Source organism: Tamandua tetradactyla, chromosome 5, assembly GCF_023851605.1.
Source record: "Tamandua tetradactyla isolate mTamTet1 chromosome 5, mTamTet1.pri, whole genome shotgun sequence".
NCBI classification, from domain to species: domain Eukaryota; kingdom Metazoa; phylum Chordata; class Mammalia; order Pilosa; family Myrmecophagidae; genus Tamandua; species Tamandua tetradactyla.
In genome coordinates this window covers 141,205,140-141,225,411 of record NC_135331.1, presented here as the reverse complement: position 1 = coordinate 141,225,411, position 20,272 = coordinate 141,205,140, and the positions used below count along the sequence as shown (strand labels likewise).

Genomic DNA, 20,272 nt, shown 5'->3' with positions numbered 1-20,272 from the left:
CTCTCTCTCTCTCTCTCTCTCTCTCCCCCCCCCCCCTCCCTCTCTTCACACATGCATACATATATATCTACATACTTATGGGATGAATGAAAGAATTTGAGAAAGGACTTCAACTGGAAGAAAAGGCTCCCTCCTCCCGGGTCTACCTCTAGGCTTGAGGTTCCATCAAAGCCCCAGACACCAGTCTTCGAGAAGAAAGCATTGCCCTTGTGACAAGTTGATTTTAACTTTCTCTTAGCCTCGAAACCGTGAGCTAATAAATCTCATTGTTTAAGTCATCCTGTTGAATGGTATTTGCTTGAGCAGCCAAAGAAACCAAAAGAATAGTTCTTTAGTTCAGAAGAAAACCCCTAAAGTAAGAACTTTTGAGGTCCATGAATTACCCACCACCACTAACACCCCAAAGAGATAATACATTTGGCTAATGTTGGTCCTCAGGAGTATATCAAGAAATGGTTTAAATTTAATTCAAAAAATAATTACTGAGCACCATGAGTTTTCCAGTTCTAGGCAAACTGGGGAATACCAAAATGACTAAGTCTCCTACCTAATGGGAAATGAAAGAGAGATAGATCTTGACCAAGACAAGGAGAGAGAGGAAAAAAGCTTACAGTAAAAGAATTAGAGGAGGAGACGCAAAGAGTTGGAGAAGGGAATTGATATAGGAAACCAGAAAATGTCAAAAGCAAATTTCTTTCTTTACAGTTTCGAGTAGTGTAACCAAAGAACAAAAATGTAGCAACGATTTGCCATACGTGCGTTCCTCTAGCTTCTGCTTTTTTTTCCAGAACAAAACGCCTCCCACAATAGGCAAAACCAGTGAATATTTTTTAACTGCAACAATAACTAACATTTCACCCCACACATTTGTCTATGCAAATGAGGAAATATAAATATGCTATAGAATTTCAAACTTTTGTTTCAAACAGTTTTATGAAACTGTAGTTATTAATATCATTGCCCTGAAATGTGAAACTGAAACATACAATTGTAAAAAAAAACCCATAATTTTCTTGCTTCTGCCTGATTCTTTCAATTGTGTGTTAAATTAAATAAGGGTGGAGGAAGTTTAAAACAGTTTTTCTGAAACTGTAAATCCTGTTGAGTGTCAGCCACTTAGAGAAAGGTGATTGGTCAAAGATTATTGGTCTCTTTCAGCTGGTATCAAATGTAAAGAGTGTATTCAACTCCCGGAGCCTCTGATAGCAATTACAGATGTAGTGAACTTCAAACGCTTTGAAACTTGTATTTAATTCAGAGCAGCATGTGACATCTTGGACAGATCTCAGTATGCTCATGAAATTACAAATGGGGTTGGAAATCTCATGAAATAAATTGAAGATATCACCCTTTATGAGGCAGGACTATAAAATAACATAACAGAATTTATACATGCAAGTGAGTGTTGTTCCTTTGAAAACAATCAGGCTGGAGGCTCATACAGTCATCCAGTTATTGCTGCTGGAAACTGTGCCATAGTCTTAACTTGCAAATGAAAAGGTCTCATATATTTTTAGGGTAAACCTGATTTTACAAATGAAGTGGGAATGATACAATGGTGGCTCAGTGGCAGAATTCTTGTCTGCCATGCCAGAGACCCAGGTTCGATTCCAAGTGCCTGCCCATGTTAAAAGAAAAAAAAAAAAAAAGTTGTATGCTCTGAATTTTCGTGGGTCACAATGAAGGACAGAATTTTGCACAAAATTGTGTAGGGCCATAAATAAATGAACACGTTAAAAAAATTTGTGTTGTGTTATGAAAAAAAGAAAAAAAATGCTAGCACTTTGGCTCTTACTCTGCCAAGCATTTGATTCCCATGATTTCATGCAATGTCTGCAACAACCCCATGCTGTAGGTAACATTTTAAAGTTAAGGAAAGTGAAGCACAAAGATGAAAAATGTAGCAGGGCCAAGGATTCAAGTCCAGGAAGTCCATCTCCAAAGTCCTTCATTTTAACAACCATGCTACAGTAACTCCAAAGCCTGTAAAGGGACGTCTGAGCATGTTTTGATTCAGTGCAACAGACTGTGAGATTTAACATTTACTCAACCCTAAAAATTCACATATACGAATTTGCAATTATTTTAAGGTTTGGGATTTGTATCTTTCTGGCTAGCCTGCAGAAGCCTATCAAACAAGCGGAGTCATTGAGCCTTGCTCATCTCCCAGCAAGTCCATTACAGAAGAGCTTTGAGGCATTTGTGGAGAAAAGATTATACCACCATGCCCTATGAATTTTAGGATTTGAAAATTCTTTGTTTGCAAATGTCAGACTCTTGTAAGTACAACAATCTTCCCTCATGCTTCCTTTCAATGACAACATTTATTTTGCTATTATACATGAGGGATATTTGGAAATAGTCAAGAGAATAAGGGATCAGGGCAAGGGCAAGGGGACTTATCATGTGCTTCGGGTCTCTGTGAGGCAAGAGCATATGTAGTAGACCATGCCAGTGACAATACAGAACTCATAATTGATCAGACCTAGTACAAATCTAGAATATTCCACTTATTAGAAATGTGACACTGCGTAACTTCATTGACTTCTGTGAGCCTCAGTTTTTTTATCAGTAAAATAGGAGCTAGAACGATCAGCTGGCAGGGTGTGAGAGGGGTGTGTAACATGCATTTCATCTAATTTTACATGGCACAATCTGCAGCAATACACCTTCCATAAATAGTAATTCTCCTCCTTCAGCAATAACCTTGGACTCCCCACCTGAGAACAAATTAGCCTTCAAATCATGGACTCAGTGTTCTCAGAGAGTTGAGGAGTATAATTGTGCTCCTCTAATTTAGAGGCATGGAGGAAGGTTGCTTTTACTGGTCTTGTTCTTGACTCACCCCTGCTATTTTATTTGCCTAAAGTTTAGTGCCTGCAGCAGGCACCAATTGGGCTCCAACTGATACAGACCGCACGTGGGAGGAGGTGTGGGACCCCTGAAACGGCTTGCAGCTGTTGAAAGCACAATTGGATTAGGCAGCCAAGACCAGAAGCATCTGGTAAAACTGACATTTTTCACAAAATTGACGTTTTGTCATAAACAATAATCCCCAGCTTTCTTTTAACTACATTTGGAACTTTTTTTTTTGGTGTAGGGGTAAGAGGCGGTTGGAGAAGACGGTGAGAAGTGGGGGTAGTTTTGTGTCTGTTTGATTACCTATTTTTCCAGGTACCATAAAGGCCCAGGAAGCTTGCACATGTCACAGTATGGAGAGGGTGTGAGGGGAGATGTGGGAATTATTTCCTTTCATGAGTCTAAGAAAGCTGGAAAGTTCACTAGGGTGAATCTCAAGGAACACAACACACTTATCAGGGAGGAATGTGCATCAAGAGAATATCATCAAGCAGATGTCCCAGGATATTTCTGAATTTGTCCTGTTAAACATTGCCTGGACTTCCTTCCCCAAAGGCAACCTAGTACCACCTTATTACTGAGGGGTGGTCCCAGGTAGAGGCCTACGGCTGCTTGCCACAATTTATTCAAAAAAGGCTTACTGAATACCTACTGCTTGCTAGGCACTTATTGCTAATGGTAATTAGGAGGTAATAATAATCATTTTTTTAAAAACTGCCCTTATGGAGTTAAGGGTAGAAAGAGAGAGACAATAAACAAGCTAAATAAACAAATAAAAGTATGGTAGAGGGTGATAAGTGCCAGAAAGAGGGAGAGAAAGTGAAAGGAAATCAGGAAGGTCTGGGAAGAGAGCTGTGCTGGCTGTGAAGGACGGGAGGATGTAGCCTGCAGGTAGCTTCCAGCCAGAAGCAAGTCAGGTGCAGCCCCCAAAGCAAGGGAGTGCAAGGAGCGTTTCTGAAACAGCAGAGAGGCCCCCGTTAAGTGCAGAATTGGGAGAATGGAGATGGGGACATGAGTTAGAGCCGACCTTTTCGGCTTTTACTCTAAGAAATGGAGCACCTACCATGTTCCAGGCATTGAATGATGTGCTTTCTTACAAATATGTACTTGGCTCTACTAAGCAGATAAAGTTAGTTCCTTTATCAGTAAAAGCAACTAGAGCTCAGAATAAAAACTTGCCCAATTACAAATATAACATGGACGAGCCAAGGATTCAACCCCCTTAGTCCATGCCACCGAGAGCTAGGACAAAAGAATCAGAAGCCTTGGTTAGGGTATAGCCACTGAATTTCAATTGTCATCAAGTGTGACAACTCTGGAGCCCTCTAAATTCATAGTGTCCAAGACAAGTATGTGACTCCCGTGGGGAACTTTTTAAAAATACTTATCTCTGAGCCCAGCTCTAGACTACTGAATCAAAAAAATAAAAATTAAGGTACCACAATTTTTTGATGATGGAACTGTTTTTTCCCGCCATTCCTCGTAGAGATAAGTATTAGGAAGAAGGCATTTTGAAAGTGAAATGACAAATACAAATCGCTATGGAGTGTACAAAGTTAAATTGCAACAAATTTTTAAAAAGTAATAAAATATGGTTTACTTTGTTCTGTTAATTTATTTCTTTATCTATTTACTTATTTTTACATGTTTGGATCATAGCTACTGAGAGTTCAATAAATGTGCTTGGCTCTTGGTTTCTGAAATAACTTTTTCGTGGTCCACTTACTACATTTAATAAATGCACCAGTTTACCTGCTAAAATCTGAAGCCAAGGAAAATAATTGGCTTAAATCACTAGAAAGCATTCACTCTATTCTTCAGTGCCTGTAATTTCAACTCGATTTATAACAGAGATGTGAATTCTGCTTTTTCAAAAATTAATAGAGTTGTCTGCCAAGGAACACCATGAAAAGGAGTTGTTTGAAAACTCCAGATCGACATACCTACATATGTTTCTTTACCAAAATGTTTTATTTTTTGTAATGACCATCAGATGGTTTTGCTTTCTGGATTACTGAAATGCTGTTTACTTCATGTAAAATTATTTGCTTATGCTACCACATGAGCCAGAGGTAATCTGCATTATTCATTGTTCAACACGGAGGAGGGTGGAAGCCAGAGCTTTGGTTCGGTTTCCCTGTTCCCTATCATATTGTGGAAGCCTGTGCAGGATGTGTGTGCCCCGGAGCTGTGAAAATCCTTATAGCCCTCCCATACCCATCCTGCTGCTCTTTGGTCCCAGGATAAATAAACAATCTCTAAAGTGAACCATCCCCACTCCACCGCCCCCAGTACTGTGGCAGAATAAAAGAGCTGTTCTTTTTGCTTTGGGGGATTTTCTTGTTTGTTCTTTTTATTGTTTTACAAATTTGTCCCTATAAAATCACTTTCAACTGCTTGAAGTGGGGCAGAACAAATATTACCTAATCCCTGCTGACTGAAGATCAATGAATATTCAGTTTTCAAAATTACTTCCAGATAACATTTTCCATTAGAGTCATCTAAATATTTTAATTTTCCAGATTTTTTTTCAGAAATGACTGAAATTAAAATGACACTTTTCTTCTAGCAGCGGGAGTTGTAGTTTATAGAAATTATTTCAGTTGCGTTTTCATAAAAGTCCTCGTCTGAAAATAAACAGTGGTCTACCAGTAGTCGTAAGTACATGTGGTATTCACCAGTACCCGGTCCTCTTCCCCCTTGCACGTAGGCATGTGCCTAGTTCTGCTTGATGGCTTGGGAGTGGAAGAACGTAATTGCATGGGAAAGTCCTCTAGCATCCTCTCCTCCTGTTGCAGCGATAACAGAGCAGATTTTGTGTTAAGACACTGAGATTAAAATAACTGGTTCCTAGGGGACCACATGGAGGACACTTGCCTTTGTAAGACAATTAGATTTGCAGGAGACTTTGCACATGAAAAATAAACTCTTCATTGTATTAAGCCCCTAGGATTTAGGTAATGTTTGTTAATGCACCATCATCTAGCCTAACCTGACTAATACAGTATATACAAGGGAAATATGCTCAATAATGTTGACATTTCAACATTCCAATAACCTCATTTTAGCAGAGTCACCAACAGACACTCTGACAATTTAGACTTTTTTCATGACTCTAATACGTAGCTATGTATTATGACCAAGCATTAACTATATGCTTTTTTTACTGTCATTTCCAAACAGAGTTCGTTATACATTATTAAAGTTACAATAATGTTAAATCCTTCTAGTCTCTTAGTCTTTGATCACCTACATCACTAGCAATCTTTTTCTAATCTATTTCTTCTCTATGTTCATATAATAATCTCTTCCCCCAGTCTGAGCCATGGTTGAGAGTATGGGCTTTTGAAACAAGCAAACCCAGGTTCAGGCCACTCACTGTTTCTATGTCTCAGTTTCCTCAAAGTGGAACAAGCTTTATTTGTTGTTATTTTTTAGTGAAATAAGACACACACACACACATAAATATATATTTGTAGCATGCGCCTGAAAAAAACCTTTCTTCAAGGGATTTAAACAGGAAGGGAATTAATGTTTGTTGAATAAATCTTCACACGCGACAAAAATTACCTTATCTAAAACTCACAGCACCCTACAAGGTAGGTATTATTCCCTTTTTTTTTGCAAATAAGGAAACTAAGACTTAAGAGGTTAAAAAACACAACCAAAAATGTTCTAAGAAATGATCATAATGATGAATATACAAGTATGTGATGATATTGTGAGTTATGGATTATATATCAAAATGGAATGATCATATGTTAAGAATATTCATGTTTGTATGTTGTTATGTTTAAAAAATAAATTAATTAATTAAAAAAAAAACCACAATCAAGTTCACAGACCACTAGTGATAGAACTGTAAGTAGAACCAATCCTCCCAGGCACCAAACCCTCGGCTGCTTTCACTACCGTAGGCCGTCTTTTCTCATGGTTATATAAAATCTAAAATGAAATTTTTCTAGGTTCATGTTTTTAAAAAAGTATTAAAAGATAAGAAATTAAAATTGTAAATTTCTACCCACAATGAATAGACAATAGTTTAAAATATATCTTGCATACTAGATATTAACATTATTTTAAATTACATAAAAAACATATAGTTTAGATACGAAAAGTATAGTGAAGTTATTTTCTTCCATTAATTTCTTTTCTCCTCAACCAAGTCTTTTGTCAGTGAAGCCTGTGTCCTTTTGTTCATAAAAATGTTGGCTAGATTAAAGATGATTTTGGAAATTTAATTCAGTGGAATGGACAATCTAAAGCATTTTTTCCCAGTCAATGTCTTTTTCTGGAGACATGACGAGAAAGAAGTAACTACTTTATTAATATTCTTTCTTTCTGCAGCTGTTATGTTTTCTTTTTCTAGGTTTTTTTTTTTAGGGGGCTTTGCACATTATCTAACGAACCCCTTTAATAATAAATCACAATCTTCTAAGACTTCACTCAGTTGCTCAGCCAAAACAATATATAAGAAAAGGCAACCACCTAAGAAAGGATGCCACACTGAATTTTGAATATGTTTGGTTTTAAGTTACTCAACCTCTACTTGTGCACTCATTTTTAAAATGTAGTTGTTCACAGTGAGTTATTGCTGAAATGGCTACACAAACAGCACCTACCTGTATGCATTAAAACTGCGAATAAAGAGCCACTAATTGTGATTTGAGGTGATTCTTTTAATGGCCAGTCCTGGCCGTTTTTTATGATCCCCAAGTGAATTTCAGTCTGAAGAGGTTTGGAAATCAAAGTGTTAAACAATATGTCTAATTGCTGCATTTCAGTTTTGTATCATGAAAACGTTATCTTAAAATAAATAAATAATTGGCCCCAAGGCCACTGCCAAAGTCAACGCCCTTCCCATCTTGAAGAAAGGCATGGCACCTGGGCAGCGGCAGGGCGTCTGCAGACCTTCCTCCACTTCTTCCCCAGACTTGCTCCATTCCTCAAACCAGAGAAATACGGAATTTACCTTTTGTAACAAAGCTTTACTTTGTTTCTTTCGTATGTACTACATATATTTAAGCTTTCAAAACAATCTCTTTCCTGGAGACAAAACAATATTCCTTTTAAATTTATGACCTCCTTTAAAGGGTTTGATTGTCAACTAAAGGTTAGTTAATGTCTTTTCTTCAATAAAATTTGATTAAAGCTGAAATACATAATAATTATAAAATCAAAAGAAATAGAAAAATGACTGAATTTTTAACCTATATATCAACAAATGTCTGAAAAATAGGATTTTCTAGAAAGAAAAATGGTGGTTACTCGTTATGCAATCTATTCTATTTTGTAATTCCCTTGCCCCAGCAGAAAAATTATTTTTAAGTTAAGAAAAGGCAAGACGATAAAGTATGCATGTGTATCTTCGATATTAAAAAACTCAAGGGATTATGTTTCGTAAGCAACATTTGTTCAATTAATCATTCTGAATTTCTGAATTTACCCTTAAAAATGCTGTGTAAATGCCAATAATTTACAAGCAACTGCTCTATTTCCTTGGAAGTTAAAAACCCAATATTTAATTGGGAATTAAATGAATGAAAAGCTAAGACTTTTTTTTGATTTAATGAATGTACTTAAGTTTAGAAAAATGCATCAAATTAAAAACAACCCTCAATTTAAGCTGCAACACAAAACACCCACAGACCTCCGGAAATCACCAGGCGCATTCACCTTGACCTTTGGCCTCTCACACATTCTAACATTCAGCTTTCTTCCTTCTGTCCATCTGCTTGAATCATTAGTAAAGTTCTTTGGCAACAACTCCAGCAAGTAAGCCAGCTGTCATCGGAGCATATTTAAACTCTGCCTTTTAGTTTTCACTGAATCGTGTGTTTGCCCACAGGTCTCATTAAATACAGGGAAGGGCAGTAGTGCAGTTTCAAAGTGCCCAGGGCAGGGGGAATGGCAAAACCGCTCTACAAAAAAGGGTGAGCCAAAGGCCCTTAGTCTAATTTGCTTGCTTGCTTACTATTTTTACCCTGCAGCCTACAGGGAAGTTTTTTTTTTAGAGAGACTAGATGAATGGAAAATGAATACAAAGCAAATCTATAGCAAAAAAAGATAATGGGTATATTTACAAAGAAACAAGTCATCTTTTCTTTAAACATCAGTTCTGTAGTATAGTCTAAAGGGAAAAAGTAAAAAAGTCTTGCAGTACATTGCTTTGTTTGATTTGATTTAGGAAATGATGAATCTTTCATGATAATTTCCTGATCTTACCACCAAGAGCCCAATAGTGGACGGAAGTCAATAAAATGGTTAGATGTGAAATCAGAATTGTCAAACCTACTGCACAGAGGTTAATTGAACTGTCTTTCAGTATGCCCAAAAGGAGAAAATGAAAATATATCTACTTCCGTGCCAAAGAAAGGGTTAAAACACTGGACTTACTAGTGAACAGGATATGAAATTTAAAGATCAGTTCTAAGGGGTAAGGCCAGGAAGCAATTAACACCAGGTAAACCAGGCAAATTAGAGTGGATAGCAGGGCATTTGAGGTTCCATTTGTCATAGGTGCAATATAGATATTTTGGCTAGTATCCTAAATACATTTCGTTCTCACTGCCATCAGGCTGCTAAGACTGAGGTCAGACTGTAAAATTAATCATGATGAATATAAACCAGGGCACATACTGCTAAAGCCAGCCCATCAACAGAATGATTAGAAACACAAATCAACTAGCAAAGCTAAGGGGTTTGGCTGGGTGCAACCATCTTAGTTTGCCAGGGCTGCTATGACAAATACCCTACAATGCATTGTCTTAATAAGAATTTATTGGCTCAGGTTTTAGAAGCCAGATGTGTCAGCATCCAGCATCATGGTGTCAGCAAGGTCATGCTCTCTCTAAGTCCAGTGTTCCAGTGATACCTTGCCAACTCCTTGGAGTTCCTTGGCTTGCATCTCTGCCTCTCTCTGGCTGCATCTGAATTTCCTCTTTTTAATGTCTTCAGTTATATGGATTACGTCCCACCCTTATTCAATTTGGCCACATCTTAAAAATAACATCCTCAAAAGGTGCTATTTGTACATGGTTCACAGGACAGAAATGCACAGCAAGATTAAGCACATGCCTTTTGTTGGGGTACATCATTCACTCTATCACGGCATCAGTGAAATAGCCATTGTATTTGCATCTAAACCAAGGTAGCCAATTTCAAAGGCAGTGGTGTTCCCCAAGTTTCTCTGGGACATACAAGGCACATATCTTGGGCTCTTTGTGCATTTTGACATTTCCTTACTTCTCTGTCAAGCGCACTTGTATACAATACTGTACCTTATCCATCCAATCACCAGTAATGTGCCACTAGTGTTTTCACAGGGAGAGATATTTCACAGAGAAATATTATCTGTGCAAGGCACTCAGTTTGCGTCGTTTATGTGGTTTTCTTGTACACTATTTTTTTTTCACATGGGCAGGCACCAGGAATCGAACCCGGGTGTCCAGCATGGCAGGCGAGAATTCTGTCACTGAGCCACCGTGCCCCTCTGTGTACACTATTTTTCTTTGTTACTTTGTGACCAAATCCTCATGAATTTTCAAGATTGGCAGGGAAGGGGGATCAAACTTATTCCACTTTGCTCACAATTAAGCTTCTGCCTTTAGAAACTGCACCTTCTTTGGGAGTGTGAGGTAGCAGTAGAGAAAGGGCATTTCCTTCACTCTTCCTGGCCTTCCCCTACTTCCAAGGGGAAGGAATAACTAATCTGAATATCTGATTGTTGTCTTGGCTAAAGCATATGTTTCTGTTTTTGTTTTTTTTTTTGTCAATTACTGGGTTAATACAAAATTTAGTAAGATCAGTACTTGTTTCCCTTTTTCCTTACAAACTCTCTGTGTCTACCAAAATCCCAGATGGCCAAGATTAGCAACATCTAACTCAACCCATGGAGTTCAATGGGTACAGATTCAGGTACTAGCATTTTGGGGCCAAAATATCCTACTGATGATAGACAATTGGATATACCTAAATATATACACCAGTTTTAACAATCACAGGCCTATCAGACTTTAGAAGGTATTTGCAGCATCTGCCTTTGGTTCCTGCGGACTGAAGTGATTCATTATGTGGCTACAGCTGGTGTTAGAATTTGGCATCAGATTAGCAGAACTTGAACCTGGGAATGCACAGGGGGATGCCTAAATTCCACGCAAAGTTCAATGTATCAGCGTTTGAGATCTAGGACCTTTGAATGGTTACCCTAAGCATTTCATACACAGGTCACATTTGGTGACTCTTGGATTTATTCTGTTCTCCACAGGTTTCTGGGATATCTAAGGCTCCCTACCCCAAAAAGTTTCCTCAGGCTTGGCTTAAGAACCTTAAGGTTATTTATTACATTAATGTTAGTATAGTTTAAGGGATCCAGATCATGGGTTTAGCCACAGTGAAGGAATAAAACTTCATCAACAAACAGTTCAAGAGAAATGAGGATGCTTACTATAGAAAGTTTATATTATCTTTTGGGGTAAGGTAGAGAAAAAAATCTGTGTAATTACTAAAAACCCAAAAGCTCAGATGTAAATTTAAATGTTTATGCCAGGAAACTCCCTCTGTAGAAATCTGAGATTCAAAGATGGACAGAAGCAGTTTTTAAAACAGGATTCTTAGTCTTTCATTCATAAAAGGACTAATAAGGATACACAAGTAGTGGAAAATTAGGTTGTTGACTCGAGGTCTTTATTCTTCCATAATGCAAACATTTAAAGCTATCAATCTCCTCTACTCACAACTTTAGTTGCAACCCATAAGTCTTGGTATGCTGTGTCAAGAGCTGAGTTTGAAACCTTCTTTAGACTTTGGTACCTATGGAATCTTGGGCAAGTTCCTTAACCTCTCTGACCTCATTTTCCTTTTTCTATAAAATGGCAATTAGGATCCCTGTGAGGAAAAATGAGATAATATAAAAAGCTTTCAGATACTGTATCACACATAATAAGTTATAGATTCAAGGTTGCTATTAATACTAAAACAGCATCATCATTATCACCACTATCTCCTAATTCTTATGCACATGATGTTGGCTCACTATCACTGAATTTGAAGTATGAAGGGGTCAGGTGACACAGATAAAAGCAGGCAAAATTCCTTTATCTGAAAATTAATTTCTTTGATTTTTGATATTTTGCTCCCAGCTAAAGGATGCAAAAGGGAAGTTAGATCTACTATTGTACTATGCATATTATAGATTAGGAACTTAATTTGAGTGATTTATTAAAAGTCATTAAGGCTGATTAACTACAAAGTGAAAACCACAACTTAGGACTGCATATTCCCAGGCTATTTTAACTCTTCGCTTTTGCTTTTTTTAATATGGCATAATTTAAATTCTAGAACAATTTTTGATTTTTTAAAAAATACAGAGTTAGTATAGAGAGTTCCCATATGCCCCACAATCAGGTTCTACTATTAGTAACATCTTGCATTAGTATGCTACATTTGCCACAATTAATGAACCCATATTAATATTTCATTATTAACTGAAGTCCAAACTTTATTCATACTTTCTTAATCTTTACCTAATGCCTTTTCTCTGTTTCAGGATCTCATCCATGTTTCCACATTACATTTAGTAGTCATGCATTCTTTGGCTCTCTTGGCTGTATTTCTCAGACTTTGCTTGACAGCTTTGAGGAGCACTGATCAGGTACATTCAAAGAGTAATTGTCCAATATTTTCCTCATATTAGACTGGAGTTAAAGGTTTTAGGGAGGAAAGCCACCATGGTAAAGTACCATTCTCATCACAGCATATCAAGAGTATATGACTTATCATTGCTGCCATTTACCTTGATTACCTGTTTGAGGTAGTGATGTCAGGTTTCTCTTTATCCCCCTTTTCATACTGTACTCTTTGGAAGGCAGTCACTACATTCAGCCCACACTTAAGGCATGTAGAGTTATGCTCTACCTTCTTCAACATAGCTTATTTGGAATTCTCTTGTCTATTCTCCTCCACTTACTTATTTATTCAATAATATATTGATATTTATATCAGTGTGGACTCATGTATATTTGTTTTTACTTTGTGACAAGCACCAATTCTACTTTATTTTGCCACTAAAATTGTTCCAGCCTTGGCCATTGGGAACTCTGTTGGTTGGCTCCAAAGCCCATTGACATACCCCCATCAGTATGGATTTTTCCCCCAAGCACTTCCCTATTTTCTGGCATTATAAAATGCTCCAGGATCACCTTGTATGTTCCTAGGCTAATTTTTCTTCCCACATGTTCTTGACATTAGCACTGGAATATCCATATGGTATTCCAGTAGACTTTAAACAAGGTGTGCTGGTTTGAAATAATGTATGGACCCTAGAAAAGTCATGTTTTAATCCTAATCTCATTTTGTAAAGGCAGCCATTTCTTCTAATCCCTATTCAGCATTGTATGTTTGAAAATGTAACCAGATCATCTCCATGGAGATGTGACCTAATCAAGAGTGGTTGTTAAACTGGTTTAGGGAATGACATGTCTCCACCCATTTGGGTGGGTCTTGATAAGTCTCTGGAGTCCTATAAAAAAGGAAACATTTTGGAGAAAGAAAGAGATTCAGAGAGATTAGAGAATGCTGCAGCACCATGAAGCAGAGAATCCACTAGCCAGCACTTTGGAGATGAAGAAGGAAAATGACTCCTGGGGAGCTTCATGAAACAGGAAACTAGGAGAGAAAGCTAGCAGATGACACCATGCTCGCCATGTGCCCTTCCAGCTAATAGAGAAGCCATGACTGTGTTCACCATTTGCCTTCTCACTTGAGAGAGAAACCCTGAACTTCATCCTTATCTTTCTATTTCTTATTTCTTTCTTGAACCAAGGCATCTTTCCCTGGATGCCTTTGATTGGACATTTCTATAGACTTGTTTTAATTGGGACATTTTCTTGGCCTTAGAATTGTAAACTAGCAACTTATTAAATTCCCCTTCTTAAAAGTCATTCGTTTCTGGTATATTGCATTCCAACAGTTAGCAAACTAGAACACAAGGTATTTATTCAAATCCCACCCCAAAATGTTAACTGCACATCTGGCAATTAGTAGAATAAATAAATCAAACAAAATGAAACAATAAGTATGAACATAATCCAAAGATATGCCAAGAATGTTGCAAATATCCAGAAGAGACAAGCTACTATGGAACATCCCTTCAGAAAAATAGATTAGAATTCCTGTTTTATATGGTTGACTAAACATCCTGACAGATATGCTAAAAATGAGTTAAAATGCTGGATAATTTTTAAATATCTTTTAAAGTACATCAATAATCTGTCAGAGAACTAAGGAATGTCACAATGCCAGTCACTAAGGAAAAAAAAAAAAGGAATCCAAAATAATTAGTTAAGAAGTAAAAGGAAAGCTCATCCCAGGTCAACCTGAACTTCAGTTTGCAAAGTCTACCAAGCTATAAATGACAGGAGACAAAGCCTAGTGTCCACCGTAAGTACAGTTGTTGCCTAAAAGTTCTGAATTTTCATGTTATTGTAAACTATAAATAAACACATCCTTCATCTGTCCCCTAAGGGACAACTTGAAAAATTGTTTCAGACCATGATATTAGATGAAGAAAATTAAAAATCTTCTTTGAAAATTTGTGACTACAAGCTTGCCCTCACATGGATTATAGTACAAATTAACTCTACTTTAAAGATATGAAAAAACTTAAATCCAAAGCCTAGTTAAAAGTGATCCCAGGTTGGTAGTATCCACAGTTCACTAGCAGAGTAGATATAAATCTCTGGAGAAGTCCACTTCAGACTAGTCCTTAAGTAATTTACTCAGATAAAATTGCAAGGAATTGGAACTTGTAATTTGAAAAACAAAAATTCCAACAGGAAAATAAGTCATGAAGAAACCACAAAAGCGTAAACTATTGGTATCAGCAGACCAATTATAAAATAAGTACATTCAATGTTTAAAGAAATAAAGCTAATGGCTTTAAAACATGAATGAGTGGCAAGAAACTATAAAAACAGTGAAGCAGATACTTTTTAAACAATAGAACTCCAAGAAAGAAAAACACATAAAATTATTAGAATTAAAAGCTTAATAGACAGTTTAGTAGAGGTTAATGGAGCTGAAAAGAGAATTAAGAAACAGAAAGATAAAGAAATGTTTATAATGAAGCAGGGAATGACAAAGAGTTAAAAATATATATATATGTTCGATTCCCGGTGCCTGCCCATGTTATATATATATATATGAAAGATAGGTGAAATTATCATGGAAGGCAGAACAGGAAGAGTCCAGAAAATGAGAAACGGAAATTGTATTTGAAGAGAAGATGGCTTAGACTTTTCCAGAACTGATCTTCTTATAAAATCTTTTTATCAAGGAACGCAAACAATCCAAAACAGGATAAATATAAAGAAGTCCACACCTAGACACATTGTGATGAAACTATACAGTACAAAAGACAAAAATAAGTAAATAAAAAAACATAGCCAGGAAGAAAAGACAGGTTACCTAGAATGAAAATGATGACCATCTCAAAGCAATAGAGGCAAAAAATAGTACAAAAGTTTCTTCAATAGGCTGAGAAAAAAATATATGCACTGAGAATTGTATACTCGGCAAAACACATTTCAAGAACAATATGTAAGGATATTTTCAGACAAATATAAATTGACACTTTGCCACCAACAGACACTCAACAAGGAATTTCTAAAGGATGTACTTATGGAAGAGAAAAAGTAATTCCAAATGGAAGATTTGAGACGCAAGAAATAGGGATGATGTGCAAAGAAAGTTAAAAATGGGTGTGTATATCACCAAATATATAGAAATAATACCTTGCAGGGGAAAGCTAAAAATACACAGACCTAAAATATGTGCCATCAGTGGCATCTTATCACCAGGCAGGTGATTAGACTTTAGAATATTCTAAAGGCCTAGTACTGTTCAGAATGTGGATAAAGATATTATTAAAAGTAGACTTTGAGACCGAACTTCTAGGAAAGATGGTGGAGTAGGGAACTCCAGGACTCACTCCTTCTCCAAAACAGCTACTGGATAGGCAGAAATTGTCTGAAACAACTAGTCTGGTACTCTAGAGGCCAGGGGAGCACAGACAGCATCATCTGAAGATGAGCACAAGGAGGCTGAGAAACTGCAGCAAAGACCTGAGTAGCTCACTCCACGGTGGCTGCCGAAACCCATCCCTAACTCTCAAGGTAGGTTAACTAGGGATCCAGTCATCGCTTGGCTCCTGCGGACAGAGAAAGACATGAAGTCCTTTTCCCCATGAATGGAGGGGAAGGGGGATGGCCAAGCACTGATCATGGCTTTCTATTGGTGTGTTCAGATGGCGGGACCTGGTGCGAAGCTGCTGTTTCAGCCCATACCAAAAGAGGATGACAGCAGCCATTGCTTCAACCTCACCCCAACAGGGGTGGAGGCGGTAGAGGTTTAAATACTCAAGACCTCCTTCTGGCTGCAGAGTACAGTTTACTAAAGGGTGCCATCTCCACAGCTTTAGAGAATTGTCAAAAAGGATTTTGAGTTCTTTTTTTATCCTCTCTCCAAGGCTCTGTGGAGCTGATCTGCGCCCCTTTTGTGGGTCCCTGGCCCTGTTTGGGCTGGGAAATACTGACTTGAAAAAGTTCTCTCCAGAGTGACCTATTTCCCAGAATGTGCCCTCCAGAATAAAGAAGCTAGTGGCAATGAAAAGAGTGTAGACAAACAGAACAGATCAAGATTCCCGGAGAAGGAACAAAGGAACAGAGTCAACACAATCCCCATCAGAATTCAAGCAGCCTAATTTGCAGAAACCCAAAAGCTAATTATCAAATTTATTTGGAAGGGTAAGGGGCCCTGAATAGTCAAAGACATCCAGAAAAAAGAACAAAGTTGGAGATCCCACACTGCCTGTCTTTAAAGCATATCACAAAGCTGCAGTCATAAAAAAAAAAAAAACACAGTACCCACATAAAGATTGACCAGTGGAATAGAAGTGGAGTGTTCAGAAATAGACCCTTACATTGAGAGCCAAGGTATTTGACAAGGCTTTCCAAGTCCACTTAACTGGGACAGAATTGTCTCTTCAACAAAATGGTGGTGGGGAAACTAGATATCAATATGCTAAAGACTGAAAGAAGACTGCTCCCTCACACCTTAAACAAAAATTAGTTCACGATGGATGAAAGACCTAAATATATGGACCAGGACCATACAACCCCTAGAAGAAAGTGTACAGAAGCATTCTCAACATCTTGGGGTAGGTAATGGTTTCTCAGACTTTACACCCCAAAAAATAAATGGACCTCCTCAAAATTAAAAGATTTTGAGCTTCAAAGGCCTTTGTCAAGAATGTGGAAAGGCAATCTATTCAACGGTAAAAAATATCTGGAAACCATATATCTGATAAGGATTTATCTACAACTCAAAAATAAAAAGACAACCCAATTTAAAAATGGGCAAAAGACTTGAATATACATTTTTCCAAAGGGAAAATACAAAGGGCTAAAAAGCACATGAAAAAACGTTCAACATAACTAGCTATCAGGGAAATGCAAATTAAAACCACCATGAATTATCATTTTATGCCTACTAGAGTGGTCACAACTTAAAAAAAAACAAACAGAAAACTACAAGTGTTGAAGAGGATGTGGAGAAAAAAGAATACTCGTTCACTGCTGGTGGGAATGTAAAATGTTTCAACTACTGTTTTAGACAGTTTGTCAGTTCCTCAGGAAGCTGAGTATAGAATTGGCATATGATCTAGCAATCCTGTGACTGGGTATATACCCAGAAGAAATGAAAGCAGGGACTCAAACGAATATTTGTATATGAATGTTTATTAGCAGCATTATGCATAATTACTAAAAGATGGAAGCAAACCAAGCATCCATCAGATGAATGAATAAACAAAATGTGGTATATACATGATATGGAATATTATTCCACTGTGAGAAGGAATGAAGTCCTGATGCATGTGACAACATGGATGAACCTTAGGGACATTATGTTGGGTGAAACAAGCCGGACACAAAAGAACAAATATTGTATGATCTCACTGATAGGAACTGATTATAATAAGCAAACTTATAGCATTAGAATCTAAAATATAGGTTACCGGGGAATAGAATGGGGTGGAGAATGGAGAGCTGATGCTCAATTTGTGCAGAATTTCTAGTTAGGTTGATTGGCTGATTGTATTTACAATCTGGAAACAGATAGTGGTGATGGTAGCATATTATTGTGAGTGTAATTAACAGTGCAGAATTGTGTTTGTGAATGTGGTTGAAAAGAGAATTCTGGGTCAGGTATGCAACTATTAGGAAAGTTAGAAGACAAAACTTGGGACTGTATAGCACAGTAAGCCTTGTGGTGGATGACAGACTATGTTTAATAATTCAATTATAAGAATATTCTTTCATGAATTATAACAAATGTATGACACTATTACAGTGCTAATAATAGGGTGGTATGTGGGAAAAAATATACCTAACATAAACTATGGACTATAGTTAGCTGTAATATTTTAATATTCTTTTATCAATTGTAACAAAGGTACCACATTAATGCAAAGTGACAGCAATAGAGGGTATATGGGAATGTTGTATTTTTTACATGACTTTTCTGTAAACCTACACCTTCTCTAATTAAGAGAAAATAATAATTAAAAAAAACATCATGACAGCAATTAGACACAAAGTACAACATATTGTATGATTTAATTTATATAAGATGTAAAGATCAGTACATTTATAGATACGGAATCATATTAGTGGTTACGTAGAGCTGGGGAAGAATAGAAGGATTGGGAGGTGACTGCTTCACCTCCCAATGGGGTATGGGGTTTTTCTTTTCAGAGGAATGAAATTTGATTGTAGTGATGAATGCACAACTCCGTAATTATACAAAAGCCATTGATTGTCCACTTTGGATGTATTATATGGTATGTGAATATATACCAATCAGAATAACAATATGGCATATAACTTCCCAACAAGTAGAAAACATGGAATGTGGAAAAAGTATTTCATTAATACAAAAGAAAGCAAGAAAATATGGCAAAAGAAACATGGAAAAGATGGGAAAATAAGGAAAGTACAAAATAAAAGGATAGTAATAGTCCAAATTTGTCTGTAATAACCATAAGGACAAAAAATCTAAATGTTCCCATTCATTCATTTTTAAAATAAGTTTCAATTTATAATAGCATCAACATATAAATTGCCTAGGAATAAATCTAGAAAAATATGTGTAAGAGCTTTATGAAAGACTGTATGCCTTGCTCATGGAAATAAGTTGAGTATATATACATAAATGTTGGAAAAAATATAGTAGAATACTATACAAAAATTAAAATGACAGCTTTTAATTCTATACAATGTGTCAATCTCAGGACAAACTTAAATGAAAGAAGCAATTTACAGGATAATAGACGATTCTATTATACAAAGTGTTGAAAAAATAGGTACACCTAAACAATATATTGTTTAGGGATACAAAAGTATGCTATGAGAATACAACAAATATGAGAGAAGAAAACGCAAAAAAATTCCAGGATGGTGATTATCCTCTGAATGGGGAAGGATGGTGATAGATGGGAAAAGAACATAAGAGATTCTGAAGGCAATGGTTATTTTCTATATCTTAATCTGGGCAGTGATATGCAAGTGTTCAGGGAATCCTCCTCTTTCACATCCTCTCTCTCTATATATATGCGTGCACACACACACACACACACACACACACACACACACACACATACACACAACAATCCTGCTAAGATTTTAGGAAAAGTTGACAGTATAAAAGTCATCCCAGTGGATATCTGTTATCAGAATATTGAGGTGCAACATAACCAGTCTTAACAAAATCTAGGTTAATATTGTTAGAATTTGGGAAAAGGTTGTCACAGACCAGTTGCTTTCAGAATCTACTACTTCTATTTGTTTTCTGTTGCTTAAAATAACGTTTTGTAAAACTTCTATTTTCCAGTTTATCCAGAAAATGGTGTGTGTGTGTGTGTGTGTGTGATGCACCGGCCCTGGAAGTACTGTAATACTGCATGGAGTGGATGAAGCAAGCTCTTATTCCATCTCCCAATTCCAAAAATCCATTCAATATACCGTCCTCAGAGGATGCATCAGATATTAAACTGGTAAGAACAGATAATACACTTGATCTTAGCCAAAAGGCCGAGAAGTGATGGAAATGTTCTTTTAAAACTAGCAGTATCATTCTAAGCTCAGTCAGTAACAAACATTGCATTTTTTAAATCTATTTGTTCTCTCACTACTATACATTTAGAGAACATGTTAATATTTGGTTGAGCACGGATATCCTCATTACTCTTGCATTTACTTGCCTGTTTTGTCTTCCAGAGGAACTTCAAAATCTTACATGTAAAAAACCTCATTACTTTCATTGGTTGCATTAAATTTACATTAGTTTGAAAAAAATT

At 36.8% G+C, this 20,272-nt stretch overlaps 1 pseudogene; it reads right to left on the bottom strand.

Moving 5' to 3' along the window:
- Positions 1-19,839: 19,839 nt before the first annotated feature.
- LOC143685485 (U2 spliceosomal RNA) lies at positions 19,840-20,018 on the bottom strand (annotated as a pseudogene).
- Positions 20,019-20,272: the final 254 nt, after the last annotated feature.